The sequence below is a fragment of the Olea europaea genome, unplaced genomic scaffold (genome assembly GCF_002742605.1).
Source record: "Olea europaea var. sylvestris unplaced genomic scaffold, O_europaea_v1 scaffold687, whole genome shotgun sequence".
Lineage (NCBI taxonomy): Eukaryota > Viridiplantae > Streptophyta > Magnoliopsida > Lamiales > Oleaceae > Olea > Olea europaea.
The window spans coordinates 159,018-179,901 of NW_019265259.1; the positions used below are offsets into that span (position 1 = coordinate 159,018).

The following is a 20,884-nucleotide window of genomic DNA, read 5'->3' on the forward strand; positions in this document are numbered from 1 at the left end:
TTAGTTCATTGGCATGTTTCTAATCAATTCGACTAAATTTTGAGTTGAGTTTTATCCTTGGCGCATTTCCAATAGAATTTTACTAAAATTTCATGTGGGTTTAGTTTTTTAGTGCTTTCCAATCAAATTTCATTAAAATTTAATCTGGATTTTGTTCATTTGCGTGCTTTAAATAAAATATGACTACAATTTCATCTAAGTTTTGTTAAATGTCGCGTTTTCAATCAAATTTAAGTGAAATTTCATATAAATTTTGTTCATTTGCGCGCTTCCAATCAAAGTTGACTAAAATTTCACGTATACAGGGTTTAGTTCATTGGCGTGTTTCAAATCAAATTTGACAAAAATTTCGCCTAGCGTTCGTTCATTGGCGTGTTTCTAATCAAATTTGACAAAAAATTCATCTGAGTTCGGTTGATTGGAGCGTTTCCAATCAGATTCGAAAAAAATTCCACCAGTGTTTTATTCATCGACGGGTTTCCAATTAAATCTGACTAAAATTTCTAATGGGTTTAGTTCATTTGCACGTTTCCAATCAAAGTTGAGTCAAATTTAAATTTGATTTTGTTCATTAGTGGGTTTCCAGTCAAATTTGACTAAAATTCCACTTATGTATAGTTCATTGGTGCAGTTTCAACCAAATTTGACTAAACTTTCATCTGCGTTTCGTTCATTAACGGGTTTCCAATCAAATTTGACTAAAATTTTCCATGAGTATAGTTAATTGGCAAGTTTCCAATCAAATTTGACTCAAATTTAAATTTGATTTTGTTCAATAGTGGGTTTCCAGTCAAATTTGACTAAAATTCAACTTAAGTTTAGTTCTTTGGCGCATTATCAAATTAATTTGACTAAGATTTCACCTGAGTTTTGTTCATTGGTACGTTTGACTAAAATTACGCTAAGGTTTAGTTCATTGGCGTGTTTCCAATCAAATTCGACTAAATTTTGAGTAGAGTTTTATCATTGGCGCGTTTCCAATGGAATTTTACTAAAATTTCACATATACAGAGTTTAGTTCAGTGGCATGTTTCTAACCAAATTTGACTAAAATTTCCCATGAGTATCATTGGCGCGTTTCCAATGGAATTTTACTAAAATTTCACATTGGTTTAGTTCTTTAGTGCTTTTCAATCATTTTTCAACAAAATTTAATCTGGATTTTGTTCATTTGCGTGCTTCAAATAAAATTGGCTACAATTTCATCTGAATTTTGTTAAATGCCGCTTTTTCAATCAAATTTAAGTGAAATTTCACATGAATTTTGTTCATTGGCGCGCTTCCAATCAAATTTGACTAAAATTTCACATATGCAGGGTTTAGTTCATTGGCGTGTTTCAAACCAAATTTGACTAAAATTTCACCAGGCTTTCGTTCATTGGCGTGTTTTTAATCAAATTTGACAAAAAATTCACCTGAATTCGGTTCATTGGAGCATTTCCAATCAGATTCGAAAAAAATTTCATCGGTGTTTTATTCATCGGCGGGTTTCCAATTAAATCTGACTAAAATTTCTAATGGGTTTAGTTCATTTGCATGTTTTCAATCAAATTTGAGTCAAATTTAAATTTGATTTTGTTCATTAGCGGGTTCCCAATCAAATTTAACTAAACTTCCGCTTAGGTATAGTTCATTGGTGCGTTTTCAACCAAATTTGACTAAACTTTCATCCGCGTTTCGTTCCTCAACGGGTTTCCAATCAAATTTGACTAAAATTTTCCGTGGGTATAGTTTTATTAGCATGTTTCCAATCAAAATTTGACTCAAATTTAAATTTGATTTTGTTCATTAGCGGGTTCCCAGTCAATTTTCACTAAAATTCAGCTTAGGTTTAGTTCTTTGGCGCGTTATCAATTGAATTTGACTAAAATTTCACCTGAGTTTTGTTCATTGGCATGTTTGACTAGAATTACGCTTAGGTTAGTTCATTGGCGTGTTTCTAATCAAATTCGACTAAATTTTGAGTAGAGTTTTATCATTGGCCCTTTTCCAAATAGAATTTTACTCAAATTTCACATGGGTTTAGTTCTTTAGCGCTTTCCAATTAAATGTTGACTAAATTTAGTCTTGATTTTGTTCATTTGCGTGCTTCAAATAAAATATGACTACAATTTCATCTGAGTTTTGTTAAATGTCGCGTTTTCAATAAAATTTAAGTGAAATTTCATATGAATTTTGTTCATTGGTGCTCTTCCAATCAAATTTGACTAAAATTTCACATATACAGAGTTTAGTTCAGTGGCATGTTTCTAACCAAATTTGACTAAAATTTCGCCTGGCTTTCATTCATTGGCGTATTTCTAATCAAATACGATAAAAATTTCACCTGAGTTCAGCTCATTGGAGCGTTTCCAATTAGATTCGAAAAAAAATTCATCTGTGTTTCATTCATCGACGGGTTTCCAAATAAATCTGACTAAAATTTCTTATGGGTTTAGTTTATTTGCACGTTTCCAATTGAATTTGAGTCAAATTTAAATTTGATTTTGTTCATTAGTGGGTTTCCAGTCAAATTTGACTAAAATTCCGCTTCGGTATAGTTCATTGGTGCGGTTTCAATCAAATTTGACTAAACTTTCATTTGCGTTTCGTTCATTGACGGGTTTCCAATCAAATTTGACTAAAATTTCCCATGAGTATAGTTTATTGGCATGTTTCCAATCAAATTTGACTCAAATTTAAATTTGATTTTGTTCATTAGCGGGTTCCCAGTCAAATTTGACTAAAATTCAGCTTAGGTTTAGTTCTTTGGCACGTTATCGATTGAATTTGACTAAAATTTCACCTGAGTTTTGTTCATAGGCGTGTTTGACTAAAATTACGCTTAGGTTTAGTTCATTGGTATGTTTCTAATCAAATTCGACTAAATTTTGAGTTGAGTTTTATCATTGGCACGTTTTCAATAGAATTTTACTAAAATTTCACAAGGGTTTAGTTCTTTAGCGCTTTCCAATCAATATTGACTAAAATCTAGTCTGGATTTTGTTCATTTGCATGCTTCAAATAAAATATGGCTACAATTTCATCTGAATTTTGTTAAATGCCGCATTTTCTGGCAAATTTAAGTGAAATTTCATATGAATTTTGTTCATTGGAGCGCGCTTCCAATCAAATTTGACTAAAATTTCACATATACCAGGTTTAGTTCATTGGCGTGTTTCAAACCAAATTTGACTAAAATTTCACCAGGCTTTCATTCATTGGCGTGTTTTTAATCAGATTTGACAAAAAATTCACCTGAATTTGGTTCATTGGAGCATTTCCAATCAGATTCGAAAAAAATTTCATCGGTGTTTTATTCACCGGCGGGTTTCCAATTAAATCTGACTAAAATTTCTAATGGGTTTAGTTCATTTGCACATTTCCAATCAAATTTGAGTTAAATTTAAATTTGATTTTGTTCATTAGTGGGTTTCCAGTTAAATTTGACTAAAATTCCACTTAGGTATAGTTCATTGGTATGTTTTCAACCAAATTTGACTAAACTTTCATCTGTGTTTCGTTCATCGACGGGTTTCCAATCAAATTTGAATAAAATTTCCCATGTGTATAGTTATTGGCATGTTTCAATCAAACTTGACTCAAATTTAAATTTGATTTTGTTTATTAGCGGGTTTCCAGTCAAATTTGACTAAAATTTTGCTTAGGTTTAGTTCATTGGCGTGTTTTAAATTAAATTTACCCGAATTTTGAGTTGAGTTTTATCATTGGCGTGTTTCCAATATAATTTTACTTGAATTTCACAGGGGTTTAGTTCTTTGGCGCAATTCCAAACAAATTTGATCGAAATTTAGTCTTGGTTTTGGTCATTGGCTAGCTTCAAATCAAATATGACTACAATTTTGTTTGAGTTTTGTTAATTGGCACGTTATCAGTCAAATTTGGGTAAAATTTCATCTGGATTTTGTTTATTGGTGCGCTTCGAATCAAATTTTACTAAAATTTCACATGGGTATAATTCATTGGCGCGTTTTCAATCAAAATTGACTAAAATTTTACCTGAGTTTGGTTCATTGGCGCTTTCATTTGCGTTTTATTCATCGACGGGTTTCCAATCAAATTTAACTAAAATTTCTCATGGGTTTAGCTCATTAGCCTATTCCCAATCAAATTTGACTAAAATTTCTATTGAGTTTTGTTCATTGGCATGTTTCTAATCAAATTTAACTAAAATTTCACCTGAATTTGGTTCATTGGCGCGTTCCAATCAAATTTGACAAAAATTTCATCTACGTTTTGTTTATTGACGGGTTTCCAATCAAATTTAACTAAAATTTCTCATTGGTTTAGTTCATTGGGGCATTTTCAATTAAATTTGACACAAATTTAAATTTGATTTTGTTCGTTAGCGGGTTTCTAGTAAAATTTGACTAAAATTCCGCTTGGGTTTAGTTCTTTGGCGCATTTTCAATCACAGTTGACTTAAAATTTTATCTGCAATTTGTTCATAGGCGGGTTTCCAATCGAATGTGACTAAAACTTCACTGAGTTTTGCTCATTGGCGCTCTTAAACATAAACCTGACTACAATTTTATCTGAGTTTTGTTGATTGACGCATTTTTCACTCAGATTTGGGTGAAATTTCATCTGAATTTTTTTCATTAGTGCTCTTCTAATCAAATTTGACTAAAATTTCATCTGAATTTTGTTTGTTATCTCACTTCAAATCAAATATGACTACAATTTCATTTGAGTTTTGTTAAATAGCTCATTTTCAATCAAATTTGAATAAAATTTCATTCGAATTTTGTTCATTGGTGCGCTTTTAGACAAATTCGACTAAAGTTTCAAGTGGATTTTGTTCATTGGCATGTTTCTAATCAAATTTGTCTAAAATTTCACCTGAATTTGGTTCGTTGGTGCATTTCCAATCAAATTTGACAAAAATTTCATCTGTGTTTTATTCATCGAAGGGTTTCCGACCAAATTTAATTAAAATTTCTAATGGGTTTAGTTTATTGGCACGTTTACAATCAAATTTGAATAAAATTTCTCTAGGGTTTTGTTCATTGGGGTGTTTCTAATCACATTAGACTAAAATTTCACCTGAATTTGGTTTATCGGTGCGTTTCCAATCAAATTTGAAAAAAAAAATTCATCTGCGTTTTGTTCATCGGCAGGATTCCAATCAAATTTATCTAAAATTTCTCATGGGTTTAGTTCATGGGCGTGTTTCCAATCAAATTTGATTCAAATTTAAATTTGGTTTTTTTGTTATTAGCAAGTTTCCAGTCAAATTTGACTATAATTCCGCTTAGGTTTAGTTTTTTGGATCCTTTTCAATCAAATTTGAATAAATTTCATTTGTGATTTGTTCATCGACGGGTTTCTAGTCGAATTTGACTAAAACTTCACTTAGTTTTGTGCATTAGCATGCTTCAACACAAATATGACTACAATTTCATCTGAGTTTTGTTAAATAGTACATTTTTCAATCAAATTTGAGTGAAATTTCATATGGATTTCATTCACTGGTGTGCTTCCAATCAAATTTGACTAAAATTTTGTCTTGATTTTCTTCACTGTCGCGCTTCTAATAAAATATGACTACAAATTTCATCTGAGTTTTGTTAAATGGCGCATTTTCAATCAAATTTGATTAAAATTTCATCTGGATTTTGTTCATTGGTGCGCCTTCAAACAAATTTGACTAAAATTTCACCTGAATTTTGTTCAATGGCATGTTTCTAATCAAATTTGACTAAAATTTCACTTGAGTTTCGTTCATTGGCGCTTTTCCAATCAAATTTGACAAAAATATCATCTGCGTTTTATATATCGACAGGTTTCCAATAAAATTTAATAAAAATTTCTCTTCCAATCAAATTTAACCCAAATTTAGATTTGATTTTGTTTATTAGCGGGTTTCTAGTCAAATTTGGTAAAAATATCACTCGAATCTGGTTCATTGGTGCACTTCCAATCAAATTTGACTAAAATTTCACATATATATGGTTTAGTTCATTGGGGCATTTCCAACCAAATTTGACTAAAATTTCGCTTGGGTTTTGTTCATTGGCGTGTTTTCAATCGAATTTAACTAAAATTTCGTCTGAATTTGGTTCATTGCCGCGTTTCCAATCAAGTTTGTTAAAAATTTCATCTATGTTTCATTCTTTGATGGGTTTCCAATCAAATTTGACTAAAATTTTTCATGAGTATAGTTCATTGGCACGTTTCCAATCAAATTTGACTCAAATTTAAATTTGATTTTGTTCATTAGCGGGTTTCCACTCAAATTTGACTAAAATTCCACTTAGGTTTAGTTCATTAGCTTGTTTCAAATTAAATTTAACTGAATTTTGAGTTGAGTTTTGTCATTGGCATGTTTCCAATAAAGTTTACCAAAATTTCACATGGGTTTAGTTCTTTGGTGCACTTCCAATCAAATTTAACTATATTTTAGTCTTGATTTTGTTCATTGGCAAGCTTCGAATCAAATATAACTACAATTTCACCTGAGTTTTGTTAAATGGCTCGTTTTCAATCAAATTTGAATAAAATTTCATCTTTATTTTGTTCGTTGGATCGCTTCCAATCAAATTTGTCTAAAATTTCACATGGCTTTAGTACATCGGTGCCTTTCCAATCAAATTTTGCTAAAATTTCACCTCGATTTTGTTCATTGGCGTGTTTCTAATCAAATTTGACTAAAATTTCAGTTGAGTTTGGTTCATTGGCGCGTTTCCAATCAAATTTGACAAAAATTTCATATGCTTATTATTCATCGACGGGTTTCCAATCCAATTTAACTAAAATTTCTCATCGATTTAGTTTATTGGTGCATTTCCAATCAAATTTGACCCAAATTCAAATTTGATTTTGTTTATTAGCGGGTTTTTAGTCAAATTTGGCTAAAATTTCACCTAAATTTGGTTCATTGGTGCGCTTCCAATCAAATTTGACTAAGATTTCACATATATAAGGTTAGGTTCATTGGCTCATTTCCAACTAAATTTGACTAAAATTTCACTTGGGTTTTGTTCATGGGCGTGTTTCTAATCAAATTTGACTAAAATTTCACCTAAATTTGGTTCGTTGCTGTGTTTCTAATCAAACTTGACAAAAATTTCATCTGCTTATTATTCATCGACGGGTTTCCAATCCAATTTTCCAATCAAATTTGACCTAAATTCAAATTTGATTTTGTTTATTAGCGGGTTTTTAGTCAAATTTGGCTAAAATTTCACATGAATTTGGTTCATTGGTGCGCTTCCAATCAAATTTGACTAAAATTTCACATATATAGGGTTAGGTTCATTGACTGGTTTCCAACTAAATTTGACTAAAATTCGCTTGGGGTTTGTTCATTGGCGTGTTTCTAATCAAATTTGACTAAAATTTCACCTAAATTTGGTTCGTTGGCGCTTTTCCAGTTAAATTTGACAAAAATTTCATCTGCGTTTCGTTCTTAGACGGGGTTTCAATCAAATTTGACTAAAATTTCTCATTAGTATAGTTCATTGGCAGGTTTCCAATCAAATTTGACTCAAATTTAAATTTGATTTTGTTCATTAGCAGGTTTCCAGTAAAATTTGACTAAAATTCCGTTTAAGTTTTGTTCATTGGCGTGTTTCAAATCAAATTTGACCGAATTTTAAGTTAAGTTCATCGGCGCATTTCCAATAAAATTTGGCTAAAATTTCACCTATGTTTTGTTAATTGGCTTGTTTCTAATCAAATTTGACTAAAATTTCATAGAGTTTGGTTCATTGGCGCATTCCCAATCAACTTTGACAAAAAATTTATTTGTGATTTATTCATCGACAGGTTTCCAATCAAATTTAGTTAAAATTTCTCATGAGTTTAGTTCATTGGCGTGTTTTCAATCAAATTTGACTAAAATTTCACCTGAGTTTAGTTCATTGACATGTTTCTAATCAAATCTAACTAAAATTTTACCTGAATTTGGTTCACTAGCAAGCTTCCAATCATATTTGACAAAAAATTCATCTGCATTTCGTTCATCAATGGGTTTTCAATCAAATTTAACCAAAATTTCTCATGGGTTTAGTTCATTGGCGCGTTTCCAATCCAATTTGACTCAGATTTAAATTGGATTTTGTTGATTAGAGGGTTTCAAGTCAAATTTGACTAAAATTCCTCTTAAGTTTAGTTTTTTGGCACCTTTTCAATCATATTTGACTAAAATTTCATATGCAATTTTATTCATCGGCGGGTTTCCAATCGAATTTGACTAAAACTTCACATGGGTTTAGTTCATTAGCATGTTTCTAATCATATTTGACTAAATTTTCAATTGAGTTTTATCATTGGCGCGTTTCTAATAGAATTTTACTAAAATTTCACATGGGTTTAGTTCTTTGGTGCGTTTCCAATCAAATTTGACTAAAATTTTGTCCGGATTTTGTTTGTTGTCACTCTTCAAATCAAGTGTGACTTCAACTTTATCGGAGTTTTGTTAAATGGCGAGTTTTCAATCAAATTTGAGTAAAAATTTCATCTGAATTTTGTTCATTGGTGCGCTTTCATTCAAATTTGACTAAAATTTTACATAAATTTAGATCATTGGTGCATTTCCAATTAAATTTGGCTAAAATTTCACCTGAGTTTTGTTCATTAGCGTGTTTCTAATCAAATTCGACTAAAATTTCACCTGAGTTTGGTTCGTTGGCACGTTTCCAATCAAATTTGACAAATTTCATCTGTGTTTTATTCATCGAAGGGTTTCCAATCAAATTTAACTAAAATTTCTCATGGTTTTTGTTCATTGGCGTGTTTCTAATAAAGTTTAACTAAATTTCACATGAATTGGTTTCATTGGTGCGTTTCCAATCAAATTTGACAAAAATTTCATATGTGTTTTGTTCAACAGAGGGTTTTCAATCAAATTTGACTAAAACTTCACCTGGATTTAATTCATTGGCATGTTTGTAATCAAGTTTGACTAAAATTTCAGTTGAGTTTTATCATTGGTTTGTTTTTACTAGAATTTTACTAAAATTTCACAAGGGTTTAGTTCTCTGGTGTGTTTCTAATCAAAATTGACTAAAATTTTATCTAAATTTTGATCATTGTCGCTCTTCAGATTAAATATGACTTCAATTACATCTGAGTTTTGTTAAATGGCCCGTTTTCAATCAAATTTGAGTAAAAATTACATTTGGGTTTTGTTCATTGGTGTGTTTCCAATCAAATTTGGCTAAAATTTCACCTGAGTGGCGTGTTTCTAATCAAATTTGACAATAATTTCACCAGAGTTTGGTTCACTGGCGCGTTTTCAATCAAATTTGACAAAAATTTCATCAGCTTTTTATTCATCAAAGGGTTTCCATTCGAATTTCACTAAAATTTCTCATGAATTTAGTCCATTGACGCGTTTCAAATCAAATTTGACATAAATTTCACCTTGTTTTGTTCATTGGCACATTTCTAATCAAATTTAACTAAAATTTCACCTCAATTTGGTTCGTTGGCGCGTTTCCAATCAAATTTGACAAAAAATTCATCTTTGTTTTGTTCATCAACAGGTTTCCAATCAAATTTAGTTAAAATTTCTTAGGGATTTAGTTCATTGGCGCGTTTCCAATCAAATTTAACTCAAATTTAAATTTGATTTTGTTCAGTAGTGGGTTACCAGTCAAATTTGACTAAAATTCCACTTAGGTTTAGTTCTTTGGCACGTTATCAATCAAATTTGACTAAAATTCCACTTAGGTTTAGTTCTTTGGCACGTTATCAATCAAATTTGACCAAAATTTCATCTGTATTTAGTTCATTGGCATGTTTGTAATCAAATTTGACTAAATTTTTAGTTGAGTTTTACAATTGGCGCGTGTCCAATAGAATGTTAGTAAAATTTCACTTGGATTTATTTCTTTGGCCTGCTTTCAATCAAATTTGACTAAAATTTCGTCTAAATTTTGTTCATTGCAACGCTTCAAATCAAATATGACTACAATTTCATCCGATTTATGTTAAATGACGCATTTTTTTGTCAAATTTGAGCAAAATTTCATCTGAATTTTGTTCATTGGTGCACTTCCAATCAAATTTGACTTAAATTTCACATAGGTTTATTTCATTGGCATGTTTCCAATCAAATTTGACTAGACTTTCACCTGGGTTTAGTTCATTGACATGTTTCTAATCAAATTTGACTCAAATTTCACTTGAGTTTGGTTCATTGGAGCATTTCCAATCAGATTTGACAAAAAAATCATCTGCATTTTGTTCTCGGCAGGTTTCCAATCAAATTTGACTAAATTTCTCATCGTTTTAGTTCACTGGCACATTTCCAATCAAATTTGAGTCAAATTTAAATTTGATTTTGTTCATTCGAGGGTTTCTAGTCAAATTTGAATAAAATTCCTAATAGGTTTAGTTCATTAGCTCGTTTAAAATCAAATTTGACTAAAATTTCATCTGCGTTTCGTTCATCGAGGGGTTTCCAATCAAATTTGACTAAAATTTCACCTGGCTTTTATTCATTAGCATATTTCATATCAAATTTGATTAAAATTTCACCTGAATTTTGTTCGTTGGAGCGTTTCAAATCAAATTTAACAAAAATTTCATCTGCATTTCGTTCATCAACGAGTTTTCAACCAAATTTGACTAAAATTTCCCATGGGTATAATTCATTGGCACGTTTCCAATCAAATTTGACTCAAATTTAAATTTGATTTTGTTCATTAGCAGGTGTCCAGTCAAATTTAACAAAAATTTCGGTTAGGTTTAGCTCATTGGCGTGTTTTAAATCAAATTCAACTAAATTTTGAGTTGAGTTTTATCATTGGCGCGTTTTCAATAGAATTTTACTAAAATTTCACATGGGTTTAGTTCTTTGGCGTATTTTCAATCAAATTTGATTAAAATTTAGTCTAGATTTTGTTCATTTGCACGCTTCAAATAAAATATGACTACAATTTCATCTGAGTTGTGTTAAATGTTGTGTTTTCAATCAAATTTGAGTGAAATTTCATCTGGATTTTGTTATTAGCACGCTTCCAATCAAATTTGACAAAAATTTCACATATACAGGGTTTAGTTCATTGGCACATTTCCAACCAGATTTGACTAAAATTTCGCCTGAGTTTCATTTATTGTCGTGTTTCTAATCAAAATTGACTAAAATTTCCCCGGACTTTGGTTCATTGGTGCATTTTCAATCAAAATTGACAAAAAAATACGCGTTTTATTCATCGACGGGTTTCCAATCAAATTTAATTAAAATTTCTCTTGAGTTTTGTTCATTAGCGCTTTTCCAATCAATTTTGATTAAAATTTCACCTTAATTTTGTCCATTGGCATGTTTCTTATCAAATTTGACTAAAGTTTTACTTGAATTTGGTTCATTGGTGCGTTTCCAATCATACTTGACAAAAATTTCATCTGCGTTTTGTTTATCGATAGGTTTTCGGTCAAATTTAACCAAAATTTCTCATGGATTTAGTTCATTGGCACGTTTTTAATCAAATTTGTCTCAGATTTAAATTAGCTTTTGTTCATTAGCGGGTTTCAAGTCAAATTTGACTAAAATTCCACTTAAATTTAGTTTTTTGGCGGCTTTTCAATCAAATTTGATTAAATTTCATCTGTAATTTGTTCATCGGCGGGTTTCCAATCGAATTTGAATAAAACTTTACTTGGGTTTAGTTTATTAGTATGATTATAATCATATTTGACTAAATTGTCAGTTGATTTTATCATTGGCGCATTTCCTATAGAATTTTACTAAAATTTCACATGGGTTTAGTTCTCTGGTGCGTTTCCAACCAAATTTGATTAAAATTTCATCCAAATTTTGTTCGTTGTCGCGTTTCAAATCAAATATGACTTCAATTTTATCTGAATTTTGTTAAATGGCGCATTTTCAATCAAATTTAAGTAAAAATTTCATCTTGATTTTGTTCATTGGTATGCTTCCAGTCAAATTTTACTAAAATTTCACATGGGTTTAGATCATTGGCGCGTTTCCAATTAAATTTGGCTAAAATTTCAGGTTGTTGTAGGTAGTAAACTCGGAAGTCCGAAGTCGAACCACAGAGAATTGGAAGGAAATAAACTAATCTATGAGTAGTGAATAGTTTGTGGAAATACGATGAAGAAAAACACTAGAGCGTTGGGGATTCACTTTGGATGAATGAGTGGAAATTACTCTTGATCTTTTATTTAACTCATATGAAAATCAACTAGAGAGTGATCTCATATGGAAGATAGATCATTGATCACAAATATACTAAAAGATAGTTCTTGATAATTGTTTGAGAGAATATATCAAAATAAGTTGTTGTTATGTAGAGATTATCTGAGCATTTATTGTGCCAAAATTTGTCAACAATAAATCAAAGTCTTTATTAAACCAAAACCATTTGTAGAACATTTACTTCAACCAAGTAAGAAGATAAACATTGAAGAACAAAGTGAAAGATCAAAGACAATACTACGCATTCACCAAAGTTTCACCCCTAGCAATAGCTAATGATTTAGAAATACATAATGAAATTTTACAAAGAAAATGAAGGAAACTAGAATATGATGAAGAGAAATTGATGCTCTCAAAATCTTGGCTAAGGTCCCCTTTTATAGGCAAAGAAACATCCAAAATGCAAGTAGACAATGCAACTTGTTTCTATCCAACTTCAAGACAGCTGGAACATGCAACTTGATGTCAAATGCCATGAATTTGGACTTATGATCAATAGATAAATTGTTTCCACTTGAGTTAGCTTTCCATTGGTACAAATATCAAGTCTATTGGATCTCTATAACTCCATATATGTCCAAAACAATGAGTGCTGCTTCACAGGTAGAAAAGCTATATCCGACAGGTAACAAGCTGGACTTTGCGCGGTACATTTTAGCTACCTTATGATGTGAATTTGACTTCTTATTAAACATGAAAATTGTAGATATATATCTTATCTTTCCAATTCAATTTGAATCACCTTGTTTTGATAACTATATCTCGAGTTATGACCATTTTACCAAGATAGCTAATATTCTTGACTTTTCAACATTTTTTTCTCTACTAGCTCCACTTGTTTTACCTTGGAAATACATGTAAAATACATTAAATAAATACTCTTTCAAAAGTATAATACTCATGCCAACATGTATTTAAATACGTATTTCGATTAATTTCACTTTTAACCATGCATTTATCGAAACTGAATTTACGGCAAGAGAATTGAAATTAGAGACTAACATTAGTGTTTTTAAACAAAGTGAATGTAGAATGCCTTGTAAATGATACATCTTCGAAGCACTTTTAGACTCTAATCACACTCCCCAACCAAGATATTACTAGTCTCTAGCAATAAAAATTCAAAAATAGTTCAAATGAAATAGCTTGTCGCATTTGCCTTAGGATTTGAAACTGCTTAACAAAATGCTTATATGGTTTGTGATCGAAACATAGTCTAACTTGTCCAATGATCGACCAATGTGTGTGTGTGCATGATCAATTCAATCACATACTTTTTCAAATTGGACTCATCCCGACCCTCAATGGTCAATTGTTTCTCTCTTCTCTCATGGAATGCACACCCTCAAACTTGATTTTATAACTATTTTCCAGAGGTGTGATTTATAGTTAAATTTATATACTATTACTCATCCTCTCTAGTTTAGTTAGATTTTATTAATTGTAGCTCAACACATCGATAAATGAGGATTCTCCTTAATTTTGACTGATTCAACCTCCAAGAATCAACTAAGCTACTAATCTCTTATCAAAGGTCTACTTCTCTAAAATAAGTGTTTGGAACTTATTCAAGGCATGCAGTGCGTCTTCTGTTTCATGCACCTACTTTTTTCAAGTTTACCATGAGTATTCTATTTCATGCACTAGTCTGATATCTTTTTATATATATAACTGTCCTCATTGGGCTCTTTTAGGGTAGCTTCACAACATGGCAACTTTTTCCCTTCTATGCAATGATTAGTGCAATACCCCTCATTAAACACTTATTCTCAAAAATCGATCTTTAACTTAAGATTTTCACCTAATTGTCGTCTCATTGATCTTAAGCAATCCACATAAAATTTAACACAACTCCCGACAATAGCTCAACCACCCCAAACTATCCTAGAATTGGTTTAGTAGAATTTTATTTTATTATTTTTTTTATCATAGTTAATTCTACATATTATATCCATTGATCCAATTTAAATAATATGTGATTTTCAAGATTATTGTGCTCAATGTTAATCAATCTAGCATGAACAAGCTTCAACTAAATCAAAGCGTCATTCCCTAGTCATAACAATATGAAAATGATTTCAAATAATATCATCATCGATCAGTAAGAACTATTTTTTTTTCTTTTTTCTTTTTTGAACATTTTGGTTCCTTTTCCCCCAACCTAAATGAAACATTGTCCTCAATGTAAAGATTAAACGTGCAAAATGTATGAAGGACAGTAAGGAGCAAAATTTTAAACAAAGGGACAAGTTTTGAGCTTTATCTGGAGAGTCTACATAAACTCGAACAAAATGAACCTTCAATTTCAATAGAGAAGAAAAAAATGACAATAAAAGAAACATACCTAAAACAACCACACAACATTATAAAACTGAAAAAAAACATACAAAATAAAACAATGAGAAAATGATATCAATCTTTAGGATCATGTGAAGCAATGGACTCTTCTAATCTAGAGAAATTCTCAAAAAAATGGTTTCAAATGATGTCCATTGACTTTAAAAATATTTTCATTACTTGGATTTTCAATTTCTAAAGCTCCATGTGGGTAAACAATTTTGACAATGAAAGGAACAGTCCACTTGGAGCGTAATTTTTCAAGAAATAAATGTAACATTGAGTTGTACAAAAGCACTTTTTGGGAAGGCTCAAAAGTTTTTCTAACAATGCTTTTATCATGGAATACCTTCATTCTTTCCTTGTATATTCGAGAGTTCTCATAAGCTTAATTCCTGATTTCTTCCAACTCATTCAGTTGAAGTTTCCTAAGTGAACCTGCATCATCCAAATTGAAATTAAACATTTTAATAGCCTAAAATACTTTGTGATCCAATTCAACAGGTAACTGACAAGGCTTTCCAAAAACAAGTCGATAAGGTGACATACCAAGGGGTGTTTTGAAAGATGTACGATAAGCCCAAAGAGCATCAGTTAAGATTAAAGACCAATCTTTTCTATTTGGATTCACTGTTTTTTCCAAAATGCATTTAATCTCTCTGTTTGCAAGTTCAGCTTGACCACTAGTGTTTGGGTGATAAGGAGTACACTTTATGAGTAATCCCATATTTTTTTCATTAGGGCATTGAAAGGTCTATTACAAAAGTGTAAACCCCCATCGCTTATAATGGCTTGAGGTATTTTAAATCTTGACAAAATATTTTCTTTCAAAAATTTCAAAACAATTTTGTGATCATTGTATTTACAAGGAATTTCCTCTACCCATTTAGAAACATTATCAACTCCTACCATGATGTATAAATAACCAAAAGATGATGGGAATGGACCCACAAAATCAATATCCCAACAATCAAATATTTCAATAACAAGTACAAGTGTCAGTGGCATCATATTTCTACGAGTTATCCCACCTAATTTTTGACTACATTCACAAGCTTTACAAAATTCACATGTGTCTTTGAAAAGAGTTGGCCATTAAGATCCAAATTGCAAGATTTTTGCAGCAGTTTTCTTTGAAGAAAAGTGACCACTACATACTTCAGAATGGCAAAAGGCAGTTATCGTTTGGATTTCATTATTTGGCACACATCTTCTTATTATTTGGTCTGGACAACATTTGAACAAGTGAGGATCATCCCAAAAGAAATTTCTTACCTCCTTGAAGAATTTGTTTTTGTCTTGGGCATTCCAATGGATGGTATTTAACCGTCACAAGAAAATTAGCAATTTCAGCAAACCAAAGCAAGTTAGAAACACTAAAAATTTGTTCATCAGGGAAAGTATCATTGATCGATGTTGTTTCAAATGATTCATCACAAGTAAGCCTAGACAAGTGATCAGCTACAACATTCTCTACTCCTTTCTTTTCTCGAATGGCGATGTCAAGTTCTTGGAGTAAAAGAATCCACCTAATTAACCTAGGTTTAGTATCTTTCTTAGAGAGAAGATATTTTAAAGCTGCATGATTACTAAAAATAACAATAGGTGAGCTAACAAGATATGATCAAAATTTGTCCAAAGCAAACACTACAACAAGCAATTCTTTTTCAGTGGTGGAATAATTCACTTGAGAGTTTTACTTGCATAGTAAATGACATGAGGTTTTTTATATTTTCTTTGGCCTAAGACAGCTCAAACAACATAATCACTAACATCACAAATATTTTTAAAAGGGAAATTCCAATCTGGAGGTTGTATGATAGGAGCACAAGTAAGCATGTTCTTAAGTTTAACAAAAGCTTCTTGACAAAACTTAGTCCATTCAAAAGGCATGTCTTTAGTTAAGAGATTACACAATGGTTTAGATATGGTACTAAAGTCTTTGATAAACCTTCTATAAAAACTAGCATGTCCTAAAAAAAGCCTTACCTCTTTAATACTATTTGGAGTAGGCAAATTAGAAATCAATTCAGTTTTAGACTTGTCTACCTCAATTTCGTTAGGTGATACAATATGACCAAGTACAATGCCCTTAGTGAACATAAAATGACAATTTTCCCTGTTGAGCACAAGATTCTTTTCTTCACAACTAACTAAAACTTTTTGCAAGTTAGTTAAACAATCATCAAATGAATCCCCAAAAATAGTAAAATCATCCATGAAAACTTCCAAGATCTTTCAATCATGTCACTAAAAATACTAAGCATGCATCTTTGAAATGTAGCTGGTGCATTACATAATCCAAAAGGCATTCTATGATAAGCAAAAGTACTAAAGGGACATGTGAAAGTGGTCTTTTCTTGGTCCTCAGGTACAATTTCAATTTGGTTATACCTAGAATATCCATCTAGAAAATAATAAAATTCATGTCCTGTTACTCTTTCCAACATTTGATTCATAAAAGGTAAAGGAAAATGATCCTTCCTAGTCATTGAGTTGAGTTTCCTATAGTCAATACACATGCGCCAACCAGTAACAATTCTAGTTGGAATTAACTCATTTCTTCATTTTTTACTAGAGTAACACTAGATTTTTTTGGTACAACTTGGGTTGGACTTACCCATCACTATCAGAAATAGGATAAATGATTTCATTAGCTAAGAGTTTAATGACTTCATTTCTTACCACCTCTTTTAAAACATGATTAAGCATTCTTTGCATTTCTCTTGTAGGTTTACCATATTCCTCCAAATAAATCTTATGTGTGCAAATCAAAGGACTAATCCCCTTTATATCAGCTATGGTCCATCCTAAAACATTTTTATGCATTTTTAAAGTTTGTAACAACTTACCTTCTTGGTGCGCATCAAGTTGAGAAGAAATTATTACCTGAAAAGTTTCATCTTCACCCGAAAATGAGTATTTCAGATTAGATGGTAATGGCTCTAAGTCGAGCTTTGTCCTCTGAACAATTGAAATCATGGATATATTGGACTGTTGTGATAATTTTTCAAACTTTGATTTCCAATCACTTGTTTTTTTCTCCTGAAAATAATTCAACAAAGAAATTATATGCGAATTTTTAGAATTATCATTAAATTCAAATTCTAGAGCATCAGATGAAGATGTAGCGATAAACTGATCATCAACAAGTTGTTCAATCAAATCTACTTCATGCAAATTATTTTTATCATGTTGCTTGCAAATGTTAAAAACATTCATTTCCACAGTCATATTTCCAAAAGAGAGTTTAAAGATACCATTTCTACAATTTATCAATGCATTTGAAGTAGCAAGAAAGGGACGTCATAAAATGACAGGTATTTGTGCATTTGAATTTAAAACAGGATGTGTGTGCAAAACTATAAAGTCAATAGGATAATAGAATTTATCAATTTCAACTAGAACATCCTCTGCAACCCCTCTTGGAACTTTTACTGAATAATCAGCAAGTTGAAGTGTTGTTGCCGTTGGTTTAAGCTCTCCCAAACCAAGTTGCTCATACACAGAAAAAGGTAATAGATTAACACTAGCACCAAGATCAAGCAAAGCACGCTCTATCCTATTATTCCCAATCACACAAGAAATTTTTAGACAACCAGGATCTTCGAATTTAGGTGGAGTGTTTTATTGAATGATTGAGCTCACATTCTTTGTCAAAAAATGCTTTCTATTTAACATTAAGTTTACTCTTGACAGTGCACAAGTCTTTTAAAAATTTTGCATATGAAGGAACTTGTTTGATTGCATCCAATAATGGTATGTTAATTTTAACTTGTTTGAAAAGTTGAAAAATTTTAGAATCATGGTTGAGTTTTGAAATTGGTTGCAATCATTAAGGAAATTGAGCTAGAATGGGACATTTTTCAACTCTAGGTTTAGAAATGATTTTTTCCTCAGTTTTGGAAACATCATCTTCTTGCTTTGAAGTCCCACTCGATTTTAGTTCTTTTGAAGGGATGGTTTTGTCAATAATTCTTTCACTACGAAGAGTCATGATGGAGTTGACATTTTCTTGTTGACTTTCAGAGGAACTAGAAGCATTTACATTAAATTGCCCAGAAGGATTTGGTTGAGGTTGAGCAAGAAATTTGCCTTTCTCTTTAGAACGCAAAGAAGAGGTTGATAAAGAAAGTGTGTTCTTGATTTCATTGATGGCTTGTGAAGTTTGATTATTAATGTTTGCTTGTCCTTGCATAAAAGACTACAATGCTTTCTCAAGAGTCTTTGATTGTGGTGGTGGAAAAGAAGGAAATTTTGAAAGTACTTGAGGTTGTGATATACGAACACGATTATCATCTCTCCAACTAAAGTTGGGATGATTTCTCCATTATTGATTATATGTTTTTGGGAATGGAGAAGGAAAATGATTTTTAAAAGTGTTCATAGCATTAGCTTGATCATGTAAAACTTCTTTGAAAACCGGGATGTTAGGACAACCATGCGTTGGATGACCAAAAGTTTCACAAATGCTACAAATTTCATCATTTTGCACGGGTTTAACTTCCTTTACTTTCCTTAATTCCATAGCTTCAACCTTTCTAGACAAACTAGCAATCCTAGCATTTAGATCATCATCTTGACTCAATTGATATTTTTCTCCACTAGAACTAGCAAGATTAGATTTGATTGAGTTTTCTATTGGTTTTACTGTTTCCCAAGATTGAGAATTTTCAGCTAAATGATCTAGAAATTCTAAAGCTTCATCTGGATCTTTATCTAAAAATTCACCATTGCACATCGTTTCTACAAATTGTTTTGTTTCAGGAGTTAAGCCCCCATAAAAGAAACTTATAGTACGCCATTTTTCAAAACCATGATGTGGGCAAGTATTTAACAAATCTTTAAATCTTTCTAAACATTGAAAGTACACTTCATTGGTTTTTTGGGAAAAAAATTGGATTTGTCATTTCAAAGCATTAGTTTTATGTGCTGAAAAGAATTTCTTCAAAAAATCACTTTGCATTTCTTGCCATGTGCCAATCGACCTAGGTTTTAAAGAGTTAAGCCAAGTTTTTACATTATCTTTTAAAGAAAAAAGAAACAATTTCAACTTAACAATTTCATTGGGGCAAGTTGATTGTTAAATGTGGCACATACTTCCTCAAATTCTTTAAGATGCAAATATGGACTTTTGGATTCTAAGTCATGAAAATTAGGAAGTAATGGAATCATACCAGGCTTGAATCGAAAATTATTAATATTAAGAGGGAAAATGAAATATGAAGGAGCAAAATTTCGAGGAGGTTGCAAGTAATTATGCATGGTTCGTGCTTGTTGGTTTTCATTTTCATCATGTACGCTTTCATTATTAGCCATGGTGGAAGATGTGAGTGAGTGTTCAGGTGAGTCAAAAAAATTACTAAAGAAAGTTTTACAATTTTCTTTAACTAAACGATGAGAATTAAATTCACGATATAAAAGAGCACAAAGTAGATGTAAAGAACAAAGATTATGTGGCATGGCCAACCATATAATAATGTAAAGAACAAAAATTATGTGGCATGGTCAACCATATAATAAAGAAAAGGTAGTTCGAGAGGCTTAGCCTTCCCTTTAAAGAAAGAAAATAAATAGAAAATAAAAAAAATGAAGGAGACTCGGCCTTCCTTTAAAGTAAAATAACTAAATTAATAAGATAGAAAAAGGAACGAGTGTATCTGATTTATGAAGATTATTAAAGAGAAGAAAACCTCACAGAAAGTAGCAAAAAATAATCCTTGACGCAAATCCCCAGCAACGGCGCCAAAAACTTGCTACAACTTTAAGGTTGCAAACCCAAGTGCAGGTTGTCGCAAGTAGATTACTCGGAAGTCCGAGGTCGAACCACATGGAATTGGAAAGAAATAAACTAGTCTATGAGTAGTGAATAGTTTGTGAAAATACGATGAAGAAAAACACTAGAGCGTTGGGGATTCACTTTGGATGAATGAGTAGAAATTACTCTTGATCTTTTATTTAACTCATATGAAAATCAACTAGAGAGTGATCTCATATGGAAGATAGATCATTGATCAAAAATATACGAAAAGATAGTTCTTGATAATTGTTTGAGAGAATATATCAAAATAAGTTGTTGGTATGTAGAGATTATCTAAGCATTTATTGTGCCAAAATTTGTCAACAATAAATCAAAGCCTTTAACAAACCAAAACTATTTGTAGAACATATATTTCAACCAAGTAAGAAGACAAACATTGAAGAACAAAGTGAAAGATCAAAGACAATACTACACATTCACCAAAGTTTCACCCCTAGATCTAGCTAATGGTTTAAAAATACATAATGAAATGTTACAAAGAAAATGAAGGAAACTAGAATATGATAAAGAGGAATCGATGCTCTCAAAACCTTGGCCAAGGTCCCCTTTTATAGGCA

General features: G+C 31.2%; 1 pseudogene; it reads right to left on the minus strand.

Annotated features, from left to right (window-relative positions):
• Nucleotides 1–14,894: 14,894 nt before the first annotated feature.
• LOC111390528 lies at nt 14,895–17,812 on the minus strand (annotated as a pseudogene).
• Between the last annotated feature and the right edge of the window lie 3,072 nt (nt 17,813–20,884).